We start from the raw sequence: 22,969 nt of genomic DNA, 5'->3' as shown, positions 1-22,969 counted from the left end.
TCTAGAATATCACAGACTATAATTGTCTTTGTGTAAACTGTCCCTGAGGCAGTTTGTGCCTTATCATTAAATAATCCTCTTCAACTCCTTATATATTAGAATACTTCTTTATTTGAATAAGGACACTGTAGAATATCAAACACAATTTTCTAGTGTATGTCTGAGATCTCTTTCTTCACATGCTCAATCTCGACTAGTGGCTTCTCTCTTAATAATATCAGGTCATATGATCAGTTCCATCACCATGATTTACACAAATCTCATTCTATCACAATTACCTTTTGTATGGCATGTTAATGTCTATTATGTAATGCCTTGCAGCAGATATGTGATATACCTTTAAGGGGCACACTTAATGTCATTGCATTATCATGGCATTTGGCCTAAAGGTATAAAGGTCTCAGTCTGCATCTTACTAAGCCCTGTTCTCTTGCAGCTGGACATGCTGAAGGAGGTGAGCTACATCCCTCGAATTGGTTTGATTAAACCCAGACAAACAACGTGTAACTACGTACATAGATACTAAGACCTTAAATAAAAGATCACTGAATTCTTTAGTGCTACATGACCCATGTCTCATATTTGTGTGTTATGAGTGCTAGCATAAAAATCACACCCTGATAACTGCAGCCCATCAGCTATCATGCTTCTCTATCACGTCACGTCTTTCGAAAATCCAAATATACTACATCCAGCCATTTCGCTTTTTTCACTTTACTGGTTACATCCTCAAAAAGCCTCTAATAGACTCGAAAAACATTATTTTCCTCTTATTTTGACTTTTCATAACTATATTATGATTTTGTAAGTGCCGTGTTACCACTTCCTTAATGCTAACTGCAATCACAACACTCCAACATCAATGAGACCAAACTCATTAATTTCTATTTGTGCCATTAATTTGTCTATCAAGTTACAAATGCTTTGTGTACTGAACTGATGCTTCTTTACTGGAAAATGTGCTATGTGTTGATACAAAGTCTTTGAAGTAGACTAACAACTTCTCTGAAGCATGAAAACAGCTCATTAATTTTTTAGCTAAATTAGCAACAAGTCGGTAATAAGTGTGTGCTCACTACTGTCATCATGTTTCTCGAATTAAATGTTCTTTGGTTAATAAGCATTAAGACTGAACTTTCTGAAGGTCAAAACTTACACCTTCCCCTCCACAACTTCCCATCACACCTACAGCACCTGATTGCAGGTGTAGGAGTGGATAATCAGGTACGCAGTGAGGATACATATCTTGCTGCACATCTTACATATGGACTCAGAGAGGAGTCCTGTACAAGTAACAATACAAGTCCTTTTCATTTTTCCTCTTTCTTCATGCCAGTTTACATGGTGGTACTTGGAAACTCCCAAGATCATAACACTATGCGTACTACTCAGATTTGTGTACATATTTCAGCTTTCAATTCCACTCCACAGTTTAATAATGAATAATGGATCCCTAATAGAAACATGCATCCTTTCTCAGACAACAAGGTGCAGGGCTGGATGAACACAGCAGGCCAAGCAGCATCATAGGAGCAGAGAGGCAGACGTTTCAGGCCTAGACCCTTCATCAGAAAAGGGGGAGGGGAAGGGGGTTTTGAAATAAATAGGGAGAGAGTGGGAGGCGGATAGAAGAGGGATAGAGGAGAGGATAGGTGGAGAGGAAACAAACAGGTCGAAGAGGCGGGGATGGAGCCAGGAAAGGTGAGTGTAGGTAGGGAGTTAGGAAGGGGATAGGTCAGTCCAGGGAGGACGGACAGGTCAAGGGGGCGGGATGAGGTTGGTCGGTAGGAGATGGAGCTGCGGCTTGAGGTGGGAGGAGGGGATAGGTGGGAGGAAGAACAGGTTAGGGAGGCAGGGACGAGCTGGACTGGTTTTGGGATGCGGTGGGGGGAGGGGAGATTTTGAAACTTGTGAAATCCACATTGATACCATTGGGCTGCAGGGTTCCCAAGCGGAATATGAGTTGCTGTTCCTGCAACCTTCGGGTGGCATCGTTGTGGCACTGCAGGAGGCCCAGGATGGACATGTCGTCTGAGGAATGGGAGGGGGAGTTGAAATGGTTCGCGACTGGGAGGTGCAGTTGTTTGTTGCGAACCGAGCGTAGGTGTTCTGCAAAGCGGTCCCCGAGTCTCCGCTTGGTTTCCCCGATGTAGAGGAAGCCACACCGGGTACAGCGGATGCAGTATACCACATTGGCAGATGTGCAGGTGAACATCTGCTTGATGTGGAAAGTCTTCTTGGGGCCTGGGATGGGGGTGAGGGAGGAGGTATGGGGGCAGGTGTAGCACTTCCTGCGGTTGCAGGGAAAAGTGCCGGGTGTGGTGGAGCTGGAGGGGAGTGTGGAGCGGACAAGGGAGTCACGGAGAGAGTTGTCCCTCCGGAAAGCAGATAAGGGTGGGGAGGGAAAGATGTCTTTGGTGGTGGGGTCGGATTGCAGATGGCGGAAGTGTCGGAGGATGATGCGTTGGATCTGGAGGTTGGTGGGGTTATGTATTTAGCAGCAAGTTACATCCTTTTCTCCTTACCTTTATCTCAGCACCTCTATCCTCCTTCTTTTCATCCCTTTTCTTTTTAAAGTTGTTTCATATAAATGCAAATTCTGTTCACTATATAGCCAGGTTTCAGGCTAAAACATTGCCATTATCTGACAATGTTGCCATCACTGAATTCCCCACTACCAACATCCTAGGGATTACCATTGATCAGACACTAAACTGGACTAGCCGTATACATACTGTGGTTACAAGAGCAGGTCAGAGGTGAGGGATATTGCAGTGAGTAACCAACCTCCTGACACCCACCCCTCACCCGTGCCAAAAAAAAGAAGCCTGTCTGCCATCTATAAGACACAAGTCAGGAGTGTGATAGAACTCTGCCCATTTGCTTGGATAAGTGCAACTTCAGCTACAATCAAGAAGCTTGACACCATCCAGGAAAAAGCAGCCTCTACCAATAATGCTCAGTAGCAGGAGAAAATTACTGCAGATGCTGGAATCCAAACGGAAAATAAGAAATGCTGGTGATCACAGCAGGTCACACAGCATCCATGGAGAGAAAGCAAGTTAGTCATCTAGACTCGAAACATTAGCTTGCTTTCTCTCCATGGATGCTACCTGACCCACTGTGGTCTCCAGCATTTTTTGTTTTCAATGCTCAGTAGCAGCAGTGTGTACTGTCAACAGAACACATTGCAGAAATTCAAAGAACCTCAGACAGCACCTTCCATACCATGACCACTTCCATCTTGAAGGATAAGGGCAGTAGATACATGGGAATATTACCACTTGCAAGTTCCCCTTCAAGCCACTCACCATCCTGATTTGGAAATATATCGTCATTCCTTCACTGTTGCTGGGTCTAAGTCCTGGAATTCCCTCCCTAAGGACATTGTGGGTTCACCTACAGCACATGGACTGCAGCTGTTCAAGAAGGCAGCTCAGCACCACCTTCTCAAGGGCAATGAGGGACGGGCAATAAATACTGGTCCAGCCAGTGATGTCCAAGTTCCACGAGTGAATAAAAAAGACCAGCTCCACTTTAGAGGATCCTGTCTCCAAATGATTATGTCCAGTCCATCCACGCTGTTCTGAATACTTGATATATCGCTGTACCATCAGTTTTAATCATTGTTCCTCTACCTTTGTTTTTACTAGTTATGTTACATTTACACTCTGATTTCATCTGATATCTAGCCATTTGTGTTATCCATAATCCTTCCTTTAGTTTGTCCTTTACAAATTCTTTAATTGTTAGATTTTTATAATTTATCATTATATTCTGCCATCCAGGAATCACATTTTATTGCACTTCAAGCATCTGCAATGGATAAATCATACAACCGTTCCCCATGTGAGAGCAATATTGCCACATTGACAAGAAGTTATTCTATCACCACTCTCTCAGGGCAACTAGGAGAAACAATAAACATGTTCTTACCAGCAACAGTAACATTTCAAGTTTTTGCTAATTTAAAAAAAAATGTGGCAGCAACCTGTTCCAACTATACCAGTTAGGTTACCAACTTGGCATCCACAATTTCTGTTTTCATTAATGAGAAAATAAACCCAGCTCCTGGGCTCTTTGCCCAAATGTTTCTACTTATAGGTCAGCAGCTGGTCCCCAGCAATCCCTTTCCTCTAATTATGTTAGCCTATTTTTCTCTGTTGTAAAATGTTTTTCCTTAAGCTTTCACTACATGTGACAGATCACCTTAAAATATATATCATTACTTGTTACAATCTTCATTTAAAAAAAACATAAGTGTGGCCTTGTACTCCCAACCCTGAACTCCATCATCCCCCCTCCTTTCTCGGGGGACAGAAGGCTGTGGAGACCAAGTCATTCAGCAGATTTAAGACAGAGATAAATAGGTTCTTGATTACTAAAGAGATCAAGGGTTACGGGGAGAAGGCAGGAGAATGGGGTTGAGAAACATATGAGCTGTGATTGAATACTGGAGTAGACTTGATGGGCTGAATGGTCTATTTATGCTCCCAAATCTTATGACCTTATTCCGAAAAAAAGGTGGTGGTGGGGGGTGCGGGGTACTGGTTTATGCAAAGATATAGTTTCACTAGCACTGCTACTTTACTCAAGGAAGGACAGAAAAGTGATTCACTTGCATCAGATTCCCCACCCTTCTGCATAAATTGCTGCTTTTAGTTCTGTACATTTACGATCCTAACACTGATTAAAAACAATCCAGGCAATTCCCAACAGGAATCTCAAATACGCCACTGTTTTGCCCTCAAGGTTCCACCCTTTTGGTCACCTGACCAAGCAGCCACACCTCCCTATGCAAATATAAAAGGTGAATAGATTATTCATTTCCTGATTGGATGATTTTCAGCTGTCAACCAGGAATTCCTTTCCTGTCTGCAATGCTTCTATAACTGAGAAAAATATTTTAAAAATGCAACAAAAAAATCACCAAGAAAATGCATGATTTTTAAGCTCCTCAATGACTTTTCTGTCCGGTGGATTGAGGCAGTGTCCTGGAAGTTAATCTTTCATTTATGGATACTTTGAAATTCCCGAAGGCTTGGAAACTATAATGTCTCTCTTTGTATATGCAGCTGAGTCTGAAATTACACCAAGTCTCCTGATTCAGCATCGTTAGAATACAATTACTTTCCCTCTTTCTTCCAGTTACAAATTCCAACCTCACAATGAACTCAAACTTGCTTACAAATGTACTGTGTTGCAAGAAAGTTTACAGCCATGGAACTTTATGGTGAGAATATAAGAAGTTATTTTCAGATAATTCCCCTGGATTTGTAAATAGCAAGTGATCACAGTGGCTCAGTGGTGCTGCCTCACAGTGCCAGGGACCTGGGTTCAGTACCACCCTCGGGCAACTGACTGTGTGGAGTTTGCACATTCTCCCCAGGCCTCTGCGTGGGTTTCTGCCAGGTGCTCTGGTTTCCTTTCACAGTCCAATGATGTGCAGGGTAGTTGGATTGGCCATGCTAAATTGCCCATAGTGTTCAGGGATGTGCAGGTTAGGTGGGTTAGCTATGGGAAATGCAGGGTTACAGGGAAAGGGACGGGGGGTGGGTCTGGGAGGGAAGCTTTTCTGAGGTTAGGTGTGGACTTGTTGGGCTGAATGGCTTGCTCCCACACTGTAGGGATTCCATTCTATATAGATGGGGCACTGCTTTGGATGGAATTCAGGTTCCAATTGCTTGTTTAGGATATTTAGTGATATATCTGTTGCATGCTCTCCTCTGTATGATGAAACATTCAGTGGAAAGGGGGCATGGGGAGGTCTTTTCCAGTCTGTTTACACAGTGATACAAAGCCATTCAGAAGTTGTTGTTGTTCAAATCTAGTAGAGGCTGGTAGAAAGTGAAAAATCTGTCCTCTCATTTGTAGAAATATGATCCAATGGGACTGAGGGCCATATAGACAAATCAGCCGTGCGTGTGGATGAAGGAAGGCATGTAGTTCCATAGCACACTTGTGATACTTTGTATTTTTCTCAACATATTTCATAGAAATTATCATCTACAAGCCAGATAATTTTCTTACATCACCCTTCAAAGCTATTATTAATGGGAACTGAGCACCTTGATGCATTTTACAAAATGATGCTCGTGAATACAGAGTCTTGAGAAAAATATTTGCTTTGGCACACATCTTTCTTTTATAGTATTTTGGTAGATTGTTCCAACAAATTGCAGTTACTTTTAGTCTTAATTTTAAATCTCCTGCACATTGTGAAACTCAATTGTTGGGACAATTTCAGAAAACATCCAAGCTGCATAGCAAGCGCAATTACAACTAATAACCTCTCCAGCTATATCATTTGATCCAATTTTTGCTGCAGTTTTTCAAGAAGTACAGATCGTAGAGGGAAAAGGCATTACATGTTATGTTTAAAACAGAGACATAATTTCCCAGCCAGCCCTGGAAAATAAAATTAAGGGAATTAATTTTAAAACCTCTGCATCAATATCAGGAATGAGAGTTGGTGCTTTCATCATTAAGTTCCAACACTCTCTTGCCTTCATTTGTCAATGCCTAATTATCATATATCAGTCAGGTATCAGTATAGTCACCTGGATGAAGTGAACCCTAATCCCATCACTTGTAGGTATCATCTTGGCTGCAGTAACACTCTTAATTTGTTCTCTTATTTTAGCACAGTAATCCATTGCAATACTCCTGACACCACTTTGGCTGATATGTGTTAACAACACAAAGTAAGGATTGAACCCAAGGACTTCCTAACACACAGTTAGCTGTGGAAAGCAGACTTAAAATCTTTCCATAGCATGACCGGAAAGCTAACTAGAAAAACAACTAAGGATATTGTTTTATTTAAAATAGACTTTCAACCTTATGAAACTAGGGCAGCCTTGCTTTGCCAATGATTCATAATTGCCATTCTTGTCATTTATAACTGTGGAGTTAATTGTGATAATGGTACAACATCCTTTAATTGTCCACATTAATTTCCTTTCGCTGCTTTTGTACTATTATTTTAAACTGTTAAAGCCACTACTAAACGTGATGAAAAGAATTTCTTATGCAGTTTTTTATATGCTGTTACTATTGTGCAAACTAAGTTCAAGCTCTAAGACACTTAAAAGTGTTTCTTTTCGTTGATATCTTGGTGCTGGCTCTACTGTAGCAATTTCATATGGCAGATGCTGGCTTCTCAAAAAGCTCCAACATTCTCCCACATCTGCTTTTGTCTAAACTAACTAAATATTCCCACAAACCTACATCTTGATGAACTGTAACTGCATCCCCTTCTCCCCATTCTGTGCATTAACAAGCCCTCACACCAAGTAATCTACATATCAGCCTCAAGAATTATTTACTTATAAATCCTTTACCATATCTCCATACAATCAACATTTTTTTAAAAAAAGGTTGTTCATGGGAAGTGGGACTGTCACTGGTTGGACCAACATTTATTGCCCATTCCTAACTGTTTAGAGGGCAGTTAAGAGTTAACAACATTGCTGAGGATCTGGAACCTATACAGGCCAGACCAGATAAGGCCTTAGTGAACTAGATAGGTTTTTACAACAATCAGCAGTGGTTGCATGATCACGATTATACTAACTTTTTATTCCAGATTTTTATCAAATTTAAATTGTGCCACCTAACATGGTGGGAATTGAAATCATGTCCCCAAGACATTAGACCAGAATACAGGAATACTAGTCCAGTAACATCACCATTATGACACCTCTTCTATTCATTCTACAGACGTTGCAATGTATGCTTAATATTGACTGAATTTTAGTGTCTGCTGCAAGGTAGATTATCTTCTAAACTGAAGCAGTGATTTTTACCTTCAAGAGCAAGCCAGAGAAGGTCAGCTAAGTAGTGTAGTGTGTCAGGGGCAGAGAAGTATATCAGCATCTTTCTGAATAACGCAGTCATTACATTCACACCTGAACTCAGAGTTTGACAAATTGGATTGAGCAGGTGAGTGGAGATCCCAGGTCAGTCCCTTTGAATCCCTCTATTTAAAAGTGATTGTGGCTAAAATGGGCTTTCACAGACACTGAAAATGTATAATTGCAGGCTCAATACAGAATGTAGCCAAGCATCATTCAGGCCAGTTCAGACGTTGACTAGAAGTCTCCAGTGGAGTCATCCATAACACATGCCTTGAAGGAGTTATTCACGGGCTGTACTTCAAGATGTGAATATCCATCAAACATGTGACTGGTGCAGGAGAAATGTCTCCTAAGAATCTTGCAGACAAGCACAATTTTCTTTCGGTAATTGGAGGTCAGCCGAATATTAATAGAATGGGATCACTTTCAGTTAATGGATCTGGAGATGGCTTGTTTGCCACAACTGTGAAATCTATGACTCACTGGTCTAGTGATATCTGACTTCATCAGCAGCAAGTGCCATCCCTGGCAAATATTACAGCCATTATCAGGAGAACACTTCTTTATTCAAAGTGGGGGCTGATGAGTTCCGACTGACTTCTCAGCAAGCCAGCAGTTTCACATGCTTTAAACTGTCTCCCACACTGAAATGCCTCCAACTTGTTAGGTTTGAATTTGACTGCACCCCACCACCCCAACCCCCCACTGTCTGATGTTTCCAAAGTCGGGAACAGCTCACTGCATCAACTTATAGACCAGACTTGGCTTCCTAGTCAGCTTTGGCCTGGTGCTATGCTTGCTCCTGCTGTGATCAAAAACTAGCTTTGTATTTCTTTTAAAAATTCAAACATTTACATATACCATCGTATTACTAATAAGAGTTCAAAATACTAAAGAAAATTAAAACTGGTGCCTGATAACAGTAGGAAGTGAGTTTTTTGTGTTTGCCAGATGGAATCTCATTACAGTGAGGTATTGCCTCCAAGTTACTATTTTAGATTTTTATTGTATTGCCCGAACCAACAGCATATCACCTACAATACAGACACCAACCAAAATTTCACAGGAACAGTTCACATACAAGATAAATGATCTCCCAATGAGGAATGTCATCTCATACGTCGTTCATTGGTTTTGCTGCACTGACTAGAAACAAACAATTATTCATTTAAAGAACTGGGTTAAGGGCCATGATCTAATTTGCAGAAAACTGCCAAATTTGAAGAAAAGAAGCAGAAGCTGAGGCAAATTTATTCCATGGTGACAGTAAGCTTCAGAGGATAAAACAAGAAGACAACGAAAGAGAGCAAGACTCCATGGAGTAAGGAACTCCATGGTTTTGAGGTCTTCTGAACAAATTAACTTAAGCAGAAGATAAAACTTGTAAGGAGGGAACAAAGAAAACAACCTCTGACTCGATTCAATTACCATTTCATATGCGGAACAACTTGGAGAATCTGATCCAAACGCAACATTTGATTAATTTTGTTATTTACACAAACTTCTAAAGAGCTAAGATTTACTCACGCAATTGACACTACCTGACTTTGAATTTATTGCAAAATGGTAGATACAAGATAATCTAATGTCTTTTCAAACATGGAAATAATTTGTTACCAAAATGGCTATTTGAGTTTTAGAAGCATCAGCTTGCTACAAAAACTAGAGCACAGTCAGATCTGGCTAATCATCGTACCAGACATACATTAAAATTCAATTATGTTATGTAATAAAAATCATCTTTATAAAGAAAGGTCAGTTTTTTTAAACCGCCCATTCCTGCACGTCTAATGAAATTTCTTATTTTTATCCAACGTTGACATGGAATTATTTTTCTCATGGTCATTTTCAATGTCATACTTTTATTTTTCTGCATCATTGACCCCACCCTCTCCTTCATTACCTCCTCAGAAAAATATATTTTTGAATTGTTGCAGGTGTATTTGGCTCAGTTGGAAACACGTCTTTGTCATAATGATTATTCAGTACCTACTTGTGGGTGCCCATCTGAGATCTGAGTAATTCTATGTAGTCGTGTTAACGAAGAAAATTCTTTGTTTACTTTTTTGCATTAAGCAGACAAAACAATAGAAATCTAATATCAAACATTGAATGAGCCAGAACTTCCTCTTGTTAAATTGGAAAACAAAGTTATTTTTCGGCTGCTACCATCAACTCCACATCCTTCCTCCCTGCTCTATGCTCTATCTTCAACTAATTAGATACAACAAGACATGCCTGTTATCAGGTTTCTATTCATCTCTCACTTATGACAGACGGAAGGAATTCCAAGCTTAAGACCAATTCGCTTCACTTTACCTCTTTTCTCCTCAACTTTAAAAAAATCACCTCATCAAATTTGAAATCCTTTGAAAATGTCATTTAATTTGCAATATTCCCATACTCTTTTCTCTTGCCACAGCATTTTTTGTTCCCTACCCTTTTGGACGTTACTATTGGAAAGTGTTTGTACCATCCTTTCAAGCAGTGTATTCAAATCAAAACAACTCTGTGTGTAAAATAACTTCCTCACTGGCTCTTTTGCTAATTAGCCTGAATCTATATCCTTTGATTACTGATCCACAACTCATAAAACTGGCAGAATTTATAATTTCCCTTTGCACCCTATTGCACTGAGTAACTGTTGAGACTGGAGTTTGCAACTTAGCCTTTAAATGCTCGTAGTTATAACATCAAGTGTTTAGTCACCATGATTCAAGGTGTAACAGATTAATCCTACTTTATAGTTGTGTCTTTATGTATTTTCGTATGAAATGCCTTTCATTCTGTTAAATTCTCTGGACTGTATACATTTATATATAGCTACTCCATCACACTCGCAATCTACCCACAAGACGTTAAACTGTAAGTAACATGGATATATCCCAGATTTAAATGTTGACACTACTGGAGCACATTCGTGTTTGATGGAGAGAGCTCATGGACATGCATTCTGCCAGTTGCCTTAAGAAGTGTTGAATGCTGCTCAGGCTATCAACTAGTCTGAAGCCACACCTGCTTGAAGATAATATCTAAAGCACTACAACCAGAAAGTCAAATCACAAAGGAAGCCTAATATGTAACTATCCTAACAGCTAAAACATAAAGGAAGTGCTAACTGCAATAGAGAAGATGGTATAGCTGAAGAGTTGGTGTAGATGGTAAGTTTCAATGCCAAACAATAAGTTAGCTTTGCAGAGAGCAAACCCGTGCAAACAAAAACTAAAGGAACAGCACCTGATTTTCCACTGAGGCATTTTACAACCTTCATGACACAACTTCAAGTTCAAAACCTTCAGAAGATGAACTTACCCCAATAAGCCCATAATATTCCTCTAACTTTTTCTAGACTCCTGTTCCTCCTAAATGTCACGTAGATCCAAGTCCAAGTTTTTGTCATTTTGCTTTCGTGTCTTTGTAATTGGTATTAAATCAGAAATACTCATTTCTATTTTGCACAGTCAATTTATTTTATTACAAATGCTACACACCAAGATACAAAGCCTTTGTCCCATTTTTTAAACTACTTTTGTGATCTCTTTTGAGCTGATGAGCTTTTAATTTGAGCATTCTGTCCTTTCCTGCCACTCAGTGATCATCACTTTTCTTCTTGGTACCCTGCTTACTTGACGTGTCTTCTCTATTTCATTTTTCACACCTTCCCAAAAGTGATCATTTACCACACCCCAACAATATTAGAGTAAAGCTTTTTCTACTAACCGAGTTATTCAACCCAGAGTATTTGTCTCTGCATGATTCAGGTGAAGACTATCCCCAAAGTAAGTTCCCATTTTCCTCACTTCTGTTGCCAGTGGCTTATAATCAACTGCCATTTCTCCCATACCAATTTTTAAGCCACAATTTAACTTTTTAATATTATATATGACACGTCAACTTGCTGTGGCGCAGGCAGTATTCCATAGATTAATATCTTTAAGGTTCCTCTAAAATTTGCCTGCCAGCTGCTGTAGCAGAAAGTCTTTCTTAGTTCTACCTATGTTGTTGGTACTTACATGGACTATGATGATTGGATTCTCTGCTTCCCTCTGTAAGTTCCTCTGCAGCCCCAGTAGGTGTTCAAAACCATGGCAGCAGGTAGGCAATGCGGAATACTGGGCTGTTGCTCTCAGTTGCAGCGGGCAATACTTATCCTCCTAACTACACTGACACTACTGTCACTGTATTTCTATTAACTTCCTCTACTTGAATGGCTTTCTATACCACGGAACCACGGGTCAGTTTACTCATCTACCCTGTAACCATTGCTTTCACCCATACAATTAGCAAGAACCTTGAACCTATTAGACAGTTTCAAAGACTGCAATTCTTCTCCTTCTCCCTGTAGGGTCCCATTGTCTGCCTCACTCACCATAAGGATTTATAACTGGGAAAATCACTGATTTTACTAAATCAAGCTACTTACAAAACTTGGAGTGTTACGGAAAAAGGAGGTTTATTTTGATGAAGGTTAATAGAGAAGAGTGGACAGGAGAAAGGAAGTACAACAGAACAAAAGCAGATTGTAATAGAATACTACTTAAATCAAACTAACATTACTAACTATATGGGTAAAATACTTTATTGTACATTGGTAAATTGCCCAGCATATTAGATGAAACTTATGCAGACAATGTTTATTTCCATGCATTTTTTATGCTGACCCACTTATACTAAGTCAGGGGATGTGCTGTTTAATAAAGATAGAAGCATTACATGAGTTCAACAAAATATATTATGCTGCAGTTGAGGTGTAGGTGTGGATTTCTTTAAGAGTACAATGTGTAATTGCTCCAATTTCTTGCAATAAATGCTTAACAAAATAATACTCTGGTAGGAACCTTTTTGTAAGTTTTGAGGCTACAAGTTCTGATTGCTAAATAAGAGAAATTAATGTCAGTATGTTCAATTCCTGTTAGTGATATCACTCATGAGTTAGTGGTTGTTTAGTCAAGAAATGTTGTAAATCATAGAAGGTCAGATCATTATGACGAGAAGTTGGAAAGATCCAGTATTGAGCAACTGTTCATTTTCCTCTCTTTTTAAGGATAAGTATATTGTGTTCCTGCAACAAGGTTTTGTGTCCGTTTCATGATGACTAAATTTTACAGTATCTATAAACTAAATATTATCTACAGGGATTTAAACCTTTGTTTAAAATGGAAAATCATATGTTCCAAATTTATGGAACCAAGGACACAAAGTAACCAATAGAATATTTTGTAAACCTGATCCTATTTGTTTCCAGAACAATGGTTCTGGAGCAGAGAGCAATTGTGCATTAAAATTGCAATGGGTTCTATTTGAGTCATAATTTTCATAATTATGAAGCTCTCACCAGCCAGTCAACATTTCACCCAGGGAGATAAAATTAAGATTTCAGATATACATCCTTTGAAGCATAAGTCTCAAGGTCATAGCTCTAACTTTCCTGTCACATCAGCAGTCTGCCTTGCCACCGTCACTGACGGGCCACCAAGGGAAATTCTACATAAATAGGAAAGAGAAAACTAATGCAGAGTTTAGAGATAACATAATTGTAACCTGAAAACTAATGGAAAACAGTCCTGCCAAATTTCATTGCAAGTGGGGGTGGACAATTAACAATTAACAGAAAAAGGAGGCTCCACAAATATCCCCATCTATAATGATGGGGGTGTAAAGCACATCACTGGTAAAGGCAAGGTCCTATGAAGCATTTAAAGTCTTCTTAAGCCAGAATGGCAAAGTTGCTGATCTATTTGCAGTCTTCAGCAAGAAATTGCTGAAAATGTTAGATGTGACAAAGAGTATTGGCCCTTAAAAGGAGGACAATCATAATAAAGATTTGTGCTCTGGAATTAGCTGTGTACCTAGCTAAGCTGTTCCAGTACTGCTACAATTCTGATATATACCTTCCAGTATGAAAAAATATTCAGGTAGTTCATTGCCACTAAAAACAGGGCAAATACAACAATGCAAGTTAGCTAGGAAGGACCTAAAGAGAGAGCTAAGAAGAGCCAGGAGGGGACATGAGAAGTCTTTAGCAGGTAGGATCAAGGAAAACCCTAAAGCTTTCTATAGGTATGTCAGGAATAAAAGAATGACTAGAGTAAGATCAGGGCCTGTCAAGGACAGTAGTGGGAAGTTGTGCGTGGAGTCCGAAGAGATAGGAGAGGCGCTAAATGAATATTTTTCGTCAGTATTCACACAGGAAAAAGACAATGTTGTCGAGGAGAATACTGAGATACAGGCTATTAGACTAGACTGGATTGAGGTTCAGAAGGAGGAGGTGTTAGCAATTCTGGAAGGTGTGAAAATAGATAAGTCCCCTGGGCTGGATGGGATTTATCCTAGGATTCTCTGGGAAGCTAGAGAGGAGATTGCAGAGCCTTTGGCTTTGATCTTTATGTCGTCATTGTCTACAGGAATAGTGCCAGAAGACTGGAGACTAGCAAATGTTGTCCCCTTGTTCAAGAAGGGGAGTAGAGACAACCCTGGTAATTATAGACCAGTGAGCCTTACTTCGGTTGTGGGTAAAGTGTTGGAAAGGATTATAAGAGATAGGATTTATAATCATCTAGAAAGGAATAATTTGATTGGGGATAGTCAACACGGTTTTGTGAAGGGTAGGTCGTGCCTCACAAACCTTATTGAGTTCTTTGAGAAGGTGACCAAACAGGTGGATGAGGGTAAAGCGGTTGATGTGGTGTATATGGATTTCAGTAAAGCGTTTGATAAGGTTCCCCACGGTAGGCTATCGCAGAAAATACAGCGGCATGGGATTGAGGGTGATTTAGCGGTTTGGATCAGAAATTGGCGAACTGTAAGAAGACAGAGGGTGGTCATTGATGGGAAATGTCCATCCTGGAGTTCAGTTACTAGTGGTGTACCGCAAGGATCTGTTTTGGGGCCACTGCTGTTTGTCATTTTTATAAATGACCTGGATGAGGGCGTAGAAGGATGGGTTAGTAAATTTGCCGATGACACTAAAGTCGGTGGAGTTGTGGATAGTGCAGAAGGATGTTGCAGGTTACAGAGGGACATAGATAAGCTGCAGAGCTGGGCTGAGAGGTGGCAAATGGAGTTTAATGAGGAAAAGTGTGAGGTGATTCACTTTGGAAGGAGTAACAGGAATACAGAGTACTGGGCTAATGGTAAGATTCTTGGTAGTGTGGATGAGCAGAGAGATCTCGGTGTCCATGTGCATAGATCACTGAAAGTTGCCACCAAGGTTGATAGGGTTGTTAAGAAGGCGTACGGTGTGTTAGGTTTTATTGGTAGAGGGATTGAGTTTTGGAGCCATGAGCTCATGTTGCAGCTGTACAAAACTCTGGTGTGGCCGCACTTGGAGTATTGCGTAAAGGTCTGGTCGCCACATTATAGGAAGGATGTGGAAGCATTGGAAAGGGTGCAGAGGAGATTTACCAGGATGTTGCCTGGTATGGAGGGAAGTTCTTATGAGGAAAGACTGAGGGACTTGAGGCTGTTTTCGTTAGAGTGAAGAAGGTTAAGAGGTGACTTAATAGAGACATACAAGATAATCAGAGGATTAGATAGCGTGGACAGTGAGAGCCTTTTTCCTCAGATGGTGATGGCTAGCACGAGGGGAGATAGCTTTAAATGGAGGGGTGATAGATATAGGACAGATGTCAGAGGTAGGTTCTTTACTCAGAGAGTAGTAAGGGCATGGAATGCCCTGCCTGCAACAGTAGTAGACTCGCCAACTTTAAGGGCATTTAAATGGTCATTGGATAAACGTATGGATAATAATGGAGTAGTGTAGGTTAGATGGATTCAGATTGATTTCACAGGTCGGCACAACATCGAAGGCCAAAGGGCCTGTTCTGTGCTGTAATGTTCTATGTTCTATGTCCACTGTGGCATCAGATGCATGGAACACCACCTGCAAGTTCCCTTACAAGCCGCATGCCATCCAGACCTGGAACAAAATCACTTTTCCTTCACTGTTGGTGTGTCAAAATCCTATATCTTCCTGCCTAATAGCCCTGTGGATTGATCTACACCATTTGGATTGTAGAAATCTTCACTTAGGAATACGCAATAAATGTGGGAAGTAGCCAGTAATATCCACATCTTGTGAGAGAATAATTTCTTTAAAATTCTGGACTGATCATCAATAAGTGGACCGCCGTGCTTATGGTGCAATGGTAGCTTCATCACATTGGGCTAGGACCTCCGTACCCAAGGCCCACACTAGAACCTGATGACCACAAAAGGAACATTCATGACAAGGTCAATGGCTTGATAATCAGCCCAGGAATCCATCCACCACTATTCCACAATGGAAAAAGAATGTGTGAATGCATGCAAAAGTAAGTGCGCTGAATATGCTTGATAAATTGATTTGCCACACGTGGTTAAAACCAAAGGAACTCTGACATATTTTTGCTCAAATGTTGTAAATTCATAACATCATGTTAAGCTCCCAAGCAGTTTACTTTTCCAGAAAAAAAACAAACATATTTTAATTTAGTAAGTCTATTTCATTTTGAATCGATGTCTTGATGGTTAGAATCCATTGTCTTCATTTCTGAAGATATTGATGCAGCCAGAACATGCTTCCATGAGTAATCAGCAAGAGACTGTACTCAATATTACAGACAATTATATCTAGAAAGTACAACACAAAATCAGTTCTTTCAGTGCAACAAGATTATTCCCCTTGAAACTCTTCTCATCTAAATCTACCATTACAACCATATATCCCCTTTTTCAAATGTCACCATCTTCTCTGAATTTATTCATTAGTCTGTTGTGAAGACCTTATCAAATTTCTTTTGAAAATCCAGATAAGCTAAATCTATTTATTACCATTGTCCATTTTCTGTAATTAACTCCTCAAAAAGTAAGAAGATTTATCAAGCAAGATTTTCCCTTTTCAAATCCAAAATATTTATTATCCTATTCCATTATTTCTTCTGTCATTGATGTTAAACTGATTGCTCAATAATTGTCTGGCCTTGTTCTGTAATCTTTATTGAATATGAGAACTATATTCGCTACCCACCAATCCTTTGACACTACTGCCTTTTCTAATGAGTCATAATGCATTTGCTATCCCTTCCACAGATTCTTCTAAAATATGTAAATGCTTTCCAGCCAGAACAGGGACTTTGTCCTTTTTGAGTTTTGTTTACTTTATTTAATACATCTTTAATATTTTAATACCAATACTTTATTTTATGTGCGCTCATTTCATTCAGTATTAAGTTGAAATTCCATCTCAACATCAAACATCAAAGCAAAATAATTACTTAATGTGTCTCTAACACGATCTGTCATATTTTTCTGTCTATTCCTTAAATTCCTTTCCCTTCGTGGCCATAAAAAAATCTATTTTGTTTTTCCTACGTTCCTTTTCAATTTAATTTCATTGTTCCTCTTAGCCTTTCTAACTGTTCATTGACCTCTCTTCCTATTTCTTTGCATTTTCTCTTACACTATACTTTTACGTTGTCTATGTACTTAATGTTTGCCTCTTTCCTAATCCGCATGTTGTATTAGACACTGAACATCAACAAGCTGTTCCAATGCTGCAAGTTACATAGCAATTCCTATACTCACATGATAAAAACAAATACACTTGCAGTACAAGACAATTAATGGCAATATCTGATTGTTCTTTTCCTTACACATGGGAGCAGAGTCTACGTCTCATTCTCACATTGCTGCCCCAATGAAGGATAGCTGTTTCTACACAAATCTGGGATTAAACTTGAGATAATGCTTAGGGCTATATAGTATACATAAACTGATTTGAGTTATAGCCCTCTCAAATAATAAACCTTTATCATTAACACCCCGTGGTTACTGAATTTTTATCAAAATCAAAACACTGATAGAATTATATAATTGTAGAGAACATTGGGTCAAAATGTCATTTGGCTGACTAAACAAATATTTTAATTCCTTCACAAAATTCAATTAATTTTGCTTCAAAATGGTCATGATGAATTTTACCTTTGTCAGCTTTGTTACACCTCATTGGGATAGCGCAATGGAAATAAAGCCCCACTATTCCTGGAGCCATCACAATAGTTAAAGATGTTTAAAGTCCACAGAATTCCCCAACTTATCTTACTTTGAGGCCCAAGCTGACTGAAAGCACAGATCAAGATCTGTACTTAAGAAATATTATTTACTACAAGTAAATATATTTCTGTTGCAGTAATAATTCTGAACTATCGGCATGCAACTCTGCTATTTAAAATGCTAAATCCCTTATGAAACTCCCCCTACTTTCATTCACAGATTCAGACCAAACAGAGTGTAAAAAAAGTATGAGTGTTAGGTGCTGGGGAAGCACCTGGGAAGGCAGTTCAGTCATTCCTTTCCTCTGGATTGCTAAGATGGTTCTTGTGCTGATGAGCACACTGCTTCTCAGGTTTCCTTCTCTGGATGTTTTCACTGGTTTACAAAGGCACAAGGTGTTTGGTTCACTTTTATAGAAAGTCCTTGACTATTGATTCACCTTACAACTGCTGAAGTAAAAACAAATTGGCTTTATTCAGAATTAAAGCGGCCAGACAGAGAACAGAGACAACTCTTGGGCTGGTGGAGATCGAATGGCTTTTCTGTATCCTGTTCACAGATCCAAGCTGTTCAGCTCCTTGAGAACCAGTCACATAGTTGTTGACAGGCAGAAGGCCTTTGCATCTATAACTGGTCACCAGTCAGTTCTTGTTGCTAGCTAAAGGTCCATTTGTAAATACCCCTTGGCTCCAGCTCATCTGTCCTATCTCCTACTACTTCATGAACAAGTAGCTGTGTAAACAGTGCTATCAAGTTGTATTAGTTACTTAGTTTTTAAAAAATGTTTTGATCCTTAGTTTTTAGAAAAGTTGTTTTCTCAGTTCGGTTCACAATTTAAAGTGCAGAAAAAAATAAAAAAAACGGCTTAAGTAGTTATTCCAAATTGTTGAGTGTCTTCATTACCATCACCTATATTCTCCAATCATACACCACTGAATCTACATAGAAGCATTTCTATTGTGTTAGTGACATTTTAATATCAGTGTGGCAATAACAAATTATAATCTAACTTTAAACTACATCTGGTATGCAAAATGTTAATCTTCTGTATTCTCAAGCTTTCCGTGTGAAACAAATGATTTTATATTTCTTGCTTGGCCAGGGTGTTCAATTTTACTGCCATCTTTAGTATTTTGAGTATTTGCACATCCCCTCATCCTTAAATTTAATTGTTGCAATTCCAGGTGTATTTTTCTCTTTATTCTTATTTTTGAAAGTACCACTTTATAGTTTTCTACATTTAACTGCATCTGACATTTAGCAGCCCTTCCAAATATTTTTTTTCACCCGCTTGGTTTTGAAACTCGTACCTCAATTTCCAAGTTTAATCATACCTTCAATAAATAACACCTGTGATGATACTGTGGCTTTAAGAGGTGCATTTTGTCCTGGTTATTTTGTGAAGAGATGTTTTAAGGCATAGGTGATGAGGAGTCTTCCACAGCCATGAGAGTAAACGGCTTGTGAAGCCTTGGGTTTTATATGAAAATTGGAACAATAGAAGCAATCTGAATAGGTGTGATCAAGCTTCAACACAACCAGGATATTTAGTTTTAACTTTCAGCAGTTGCTGTTGGGGTCTTGAAGAAGTGAAAGCTATTTTTTTCCCTTTTTCTGTTGAAGGGTACTCTTCCTGCTGCGGGAATTACACGTGACATAATCTGTTTCTTAAATTTTCCTTTTGCCAAAGGTATGTTTATGGGATGTTACTGTATTAGAACAGTTAATTAGTAATAGTTATTGTACTTATTATTTCTCTATTAAGTTTTCTAACAGTGTTAAATTAATCAAATTCTTTCTTTCTTATGTTGTATTTTGATTACAAAGGATGAATAAAATGTGTTTTGCTTTAAATTCAGTAGTTTGAGCAATCAAATTGCATCTGGAATGCGACATCTTACATTTACCTTTAAAATAAGAAAAGTTAGGGTCTAAAACTATCTTCAGAATATTTTGAGGGCCTTGGTCTGGTCTGTAACAACTCCTAATACTGACTTGTACATAATGTCCTACCATGTCATTTCCAACCATATCTCTACATGGAGTTAAATTGTTTAGGCATTGACTATTATTATAGAAATTAATTATGCCAGGCAACTTCTATTTGTATTTTTGTAAAAGTTTGTTGATGGAGGCATTTTGCAAATCCCATGAGGAGTCTTTCAAAAACGTCCTAGTGGTCAGGCAGGACTACTTAGCCAACAACCCTCTCCATTTAGTAATCATACACACAACCCATAAGGGGCCTTATATTATGTTAGATTTATTAGTATCTAGGCGAATACATCATGAGATAATTAGGTAAATCAGGTAAGATCATTTCAAATATGTTGCATACCAGAACGCTACAGGAGGAAACCAGAACACCTAGAGGAAACCCACGCAGACATGGGGAGAACATGCAAACTCCACACGGACAGTCACCCGAGGGTGGAATAGAAGCCAGGTCCCTGGTGCTGTGAGGCATCAATACTAACCACTGAATCACTGTGCTGCACTAAGGGGCAACTTTTTCATCCAGAAGCTGGTGTATGTATGGAATAAACTGCCAGAGGAAGTAGAGGAGGCTGGTACAATTTCAACATTTGAACGGTATCTGGATGGGTACATGAATAGGAAGGGTTTAAGAGGGATATGGGCCAAATTCTGGCAAATGGGACTAGAATAATTTAGAATATCTGGTCGACATGGACAAGTTGGACTGAAGGGTCTATTTCTGTGCTGTACATTTCTATGACTATGACTATGTTGCTTGCTCACAACTTTCCTATCACAATAGTAGCATGCAGTTCTTCCATTTGTTAAACTCCCTTTGTACAGTTAGTACTGAGCCTACCCCTATTTAGAAGAAGCTTGATTTAAGATATTAATATTGGTGTTAACAGCATAGATGTCATACACATTGCTTCTTGTTGATATAATTGAAGAGATCATGTAATATGTTGGACATTCTGTGTACTGAACAATTGCTCCCATTTACACTGCAAACTGTACCAGTAAAACCGTAAGCAATTGCAGAATTCATTTCCTGCTTCTGGATGTTACGCAATGTTTTATTGCCTTTTATGATGTAATCAGAATGCGTAGCTCTCTTGACTCTTGGATTGTACATTGCACAGAACTGCAGAGTGATAAACAAAAAAGCTCACAAAAAAAAGTGAATCACTATTTCATATAACCACGCTGGTGACACATATGCTGAGTTTTCATTGCCAGCGGAACATTAACTAAAGCCAACTGCTCTGAATAAAAAGAAGAAAAACCCATGGCGATATCTTCCACAGGCAATAGCTTACCTAATTTATGTAAGAAGGTTCAAGTACCGACATTGATCGTTTTCCCACTGCTCATGTCTAATCATTGACATTGTTTCACTCTTCTTCAGGGCCTTTCCAATGTTTATTAATGCAAATTGTTGTTGGATTCTAGTCACACTGGGCTCCGCTGTGTAGCATGAAAACCCAATCGTTATAACCAACACAGAAGCATTGGTTCAAATATACTGTACAGAAACTGACTCATTTAACCTACAAACGCAGGATAAATGTTTTCACTTTTTGACAAATGCGATCATTGTCTACATGAATATAATACACTGTTTATTTGCGAAATATAAGGGCACTTATGTTGGGCAGTGCAGCTGACAGAGGGAGCCCAATTTTTCTATCATATTCCATTAATATAGAATCCTTTATGGTATTGCCATTGAAGTCATTGTCACAGACAGTAGAACAACTTTGATACAGTCCAATTCTGCCACTGAAGCCAGGGTTGACAACAAAGTGTGCATTATAATTGGTGAGGAGAACTGTAGAACAGTGCAATCCTTAGCTTTGTTAGGATTACAGTCCTCGGTAGGTAAAATCTGGAAGGCCTTTTAAATTGTAACATTTCAGAGCCATAATTGTTTCTGTTTCCAATAGATTTTAATGTTGCCCTTTCATAAACAAATTAACTGGAAAATATATAATTACAAGTTTCATAGACTTTGTCAGCAAAGTCAAGCTGATTAAAATCCCTCAAAATAAAAAGAGTGACATCATTAACTTATCTGAATAGTGTTACATTATTTGCATTTGACTATTGAAAGGTGCAAATGGAATTCACATTGCACGTTGGAATAAGAGTTGTAGTAATCCTGCACCAACAAAATTCAGCAGAATAAATTAATGTTTTAGCAGCAGGGTTAACTTCAAAAGGAAACAGACTTTGTCAAATTACCCCATGAGACAATAAAATGTAACATTTACAAATCTCACACCAGTACTCACCGTGAATGCCTTGATATCCGTATCTGAGATGCTGACAACAGTTCAAACAAAATGCTTTATCTCTGTCTGAAAAACCAACAGCCAGAATGCTTATGGATCTCATTCACTCCATTTGCTGCTGAGAGCTGCTGTTGCAAAACGAATGTGGCTGAGCATTCAAGTGGGAGATAGTGAAGGATAGAGCAAGCTGGGGGGGGGAGGGAAAGTATCACCAAAAAACTGCTCCTTCCATTTGCATTAATCACTAATGTTTACACAGGCTGTGAATGTGACCAGCTTCCCTTCCATCTGTGGGAGTTAGAGAAGTCCAGAAAAGGGTACTAGTTGCCAAAAAGCATTCTCTGGATAGATAGAGAGTAGTAGACCACGGAAAAAAAAGAGTTTGTATGTGTGAGGGAAGAACTCACAAGCTGTATATAGATACATGATCCAACGACAGCAAAGTAGACTACAGAAAGCTCAGACTAAAAATTACACAAATCCATTATCTGCTATAAATCAGAGAGCCCATAGGACAAATCAACAAGCCTCTTATTTTTTCTAACCAGAGCTTTCACATACAGCTCAATAATGGTTTCAGCAGTTGTCAGTTAAAAATGTTTCTTTGTGAATGCATTAGTCATTCACTGGCTATAATAGAGATGGTGAAAATGATTCTACTCTGCATAGGTTTTTTTTATTCTTTGATGAATGCTTAATATCTTGCATTACTGCAGAATATCAGAGACAGCCTCACTACTCAAGAATCATTGACTGCAAAAAACAGCCAAACTCGATGGTGCATTTTAATTGAAATTTTCAGCATTT

The 22,969-nt window shown here is 39.0% G+C and overlaps 1 protein-coding gene across 2 annotated transcripts in view; it reads right to left on the bottom strand.

Annotated features, from left to right (window-relative positions):
* arhgap36 (Rho GTPase activating protein 36) overlaps positions 1 to 22,287 on the bottom strand; it is a 135,385-nt gene extending 113,098 nt beyond the window's left edge. Inside the window, exons 1-2 of one of the 2 annotated variants that reach the window (XM_048605259.1) lie at positions 22,163 to 22,287; positions 21,188 to 21,335 (exon numbers count right to left, since the gene is read on the bottom strand). The gene's annotated coding sequence lies outside the window, so the exon portion shown is untranslated. The remainder of the gene's footprint in view (positions 1 to 21,187; positions 21,336 to 22,162) is intronic. The other variant, XM_048605260.1, reaches the window with a different exon arrangement.
* Positions 22,288 to 22,969: the final 682 nt, after the last annotated feature.

The sequence above is a fragment of the Rhincodon typus genome, chromosome 14 (genome assembly GCF_021869965.1).
Source record: "Rhincodon typus isolate 14 chromosome 14, sRhiTyp1.1, whole genome shotgun sequence".
NCBI lineage: Eukaryota > Metazoa > Chordata > Chondrichthyes > Orectolobiformes > Rhincodontidae > Rhincodon > Rhincodon typus.
The sequence above is the reverse complement of the archived record's forward strand: the minus strand, read 5'-3'. Positions and strand labels throughout refer to the sequence as shown.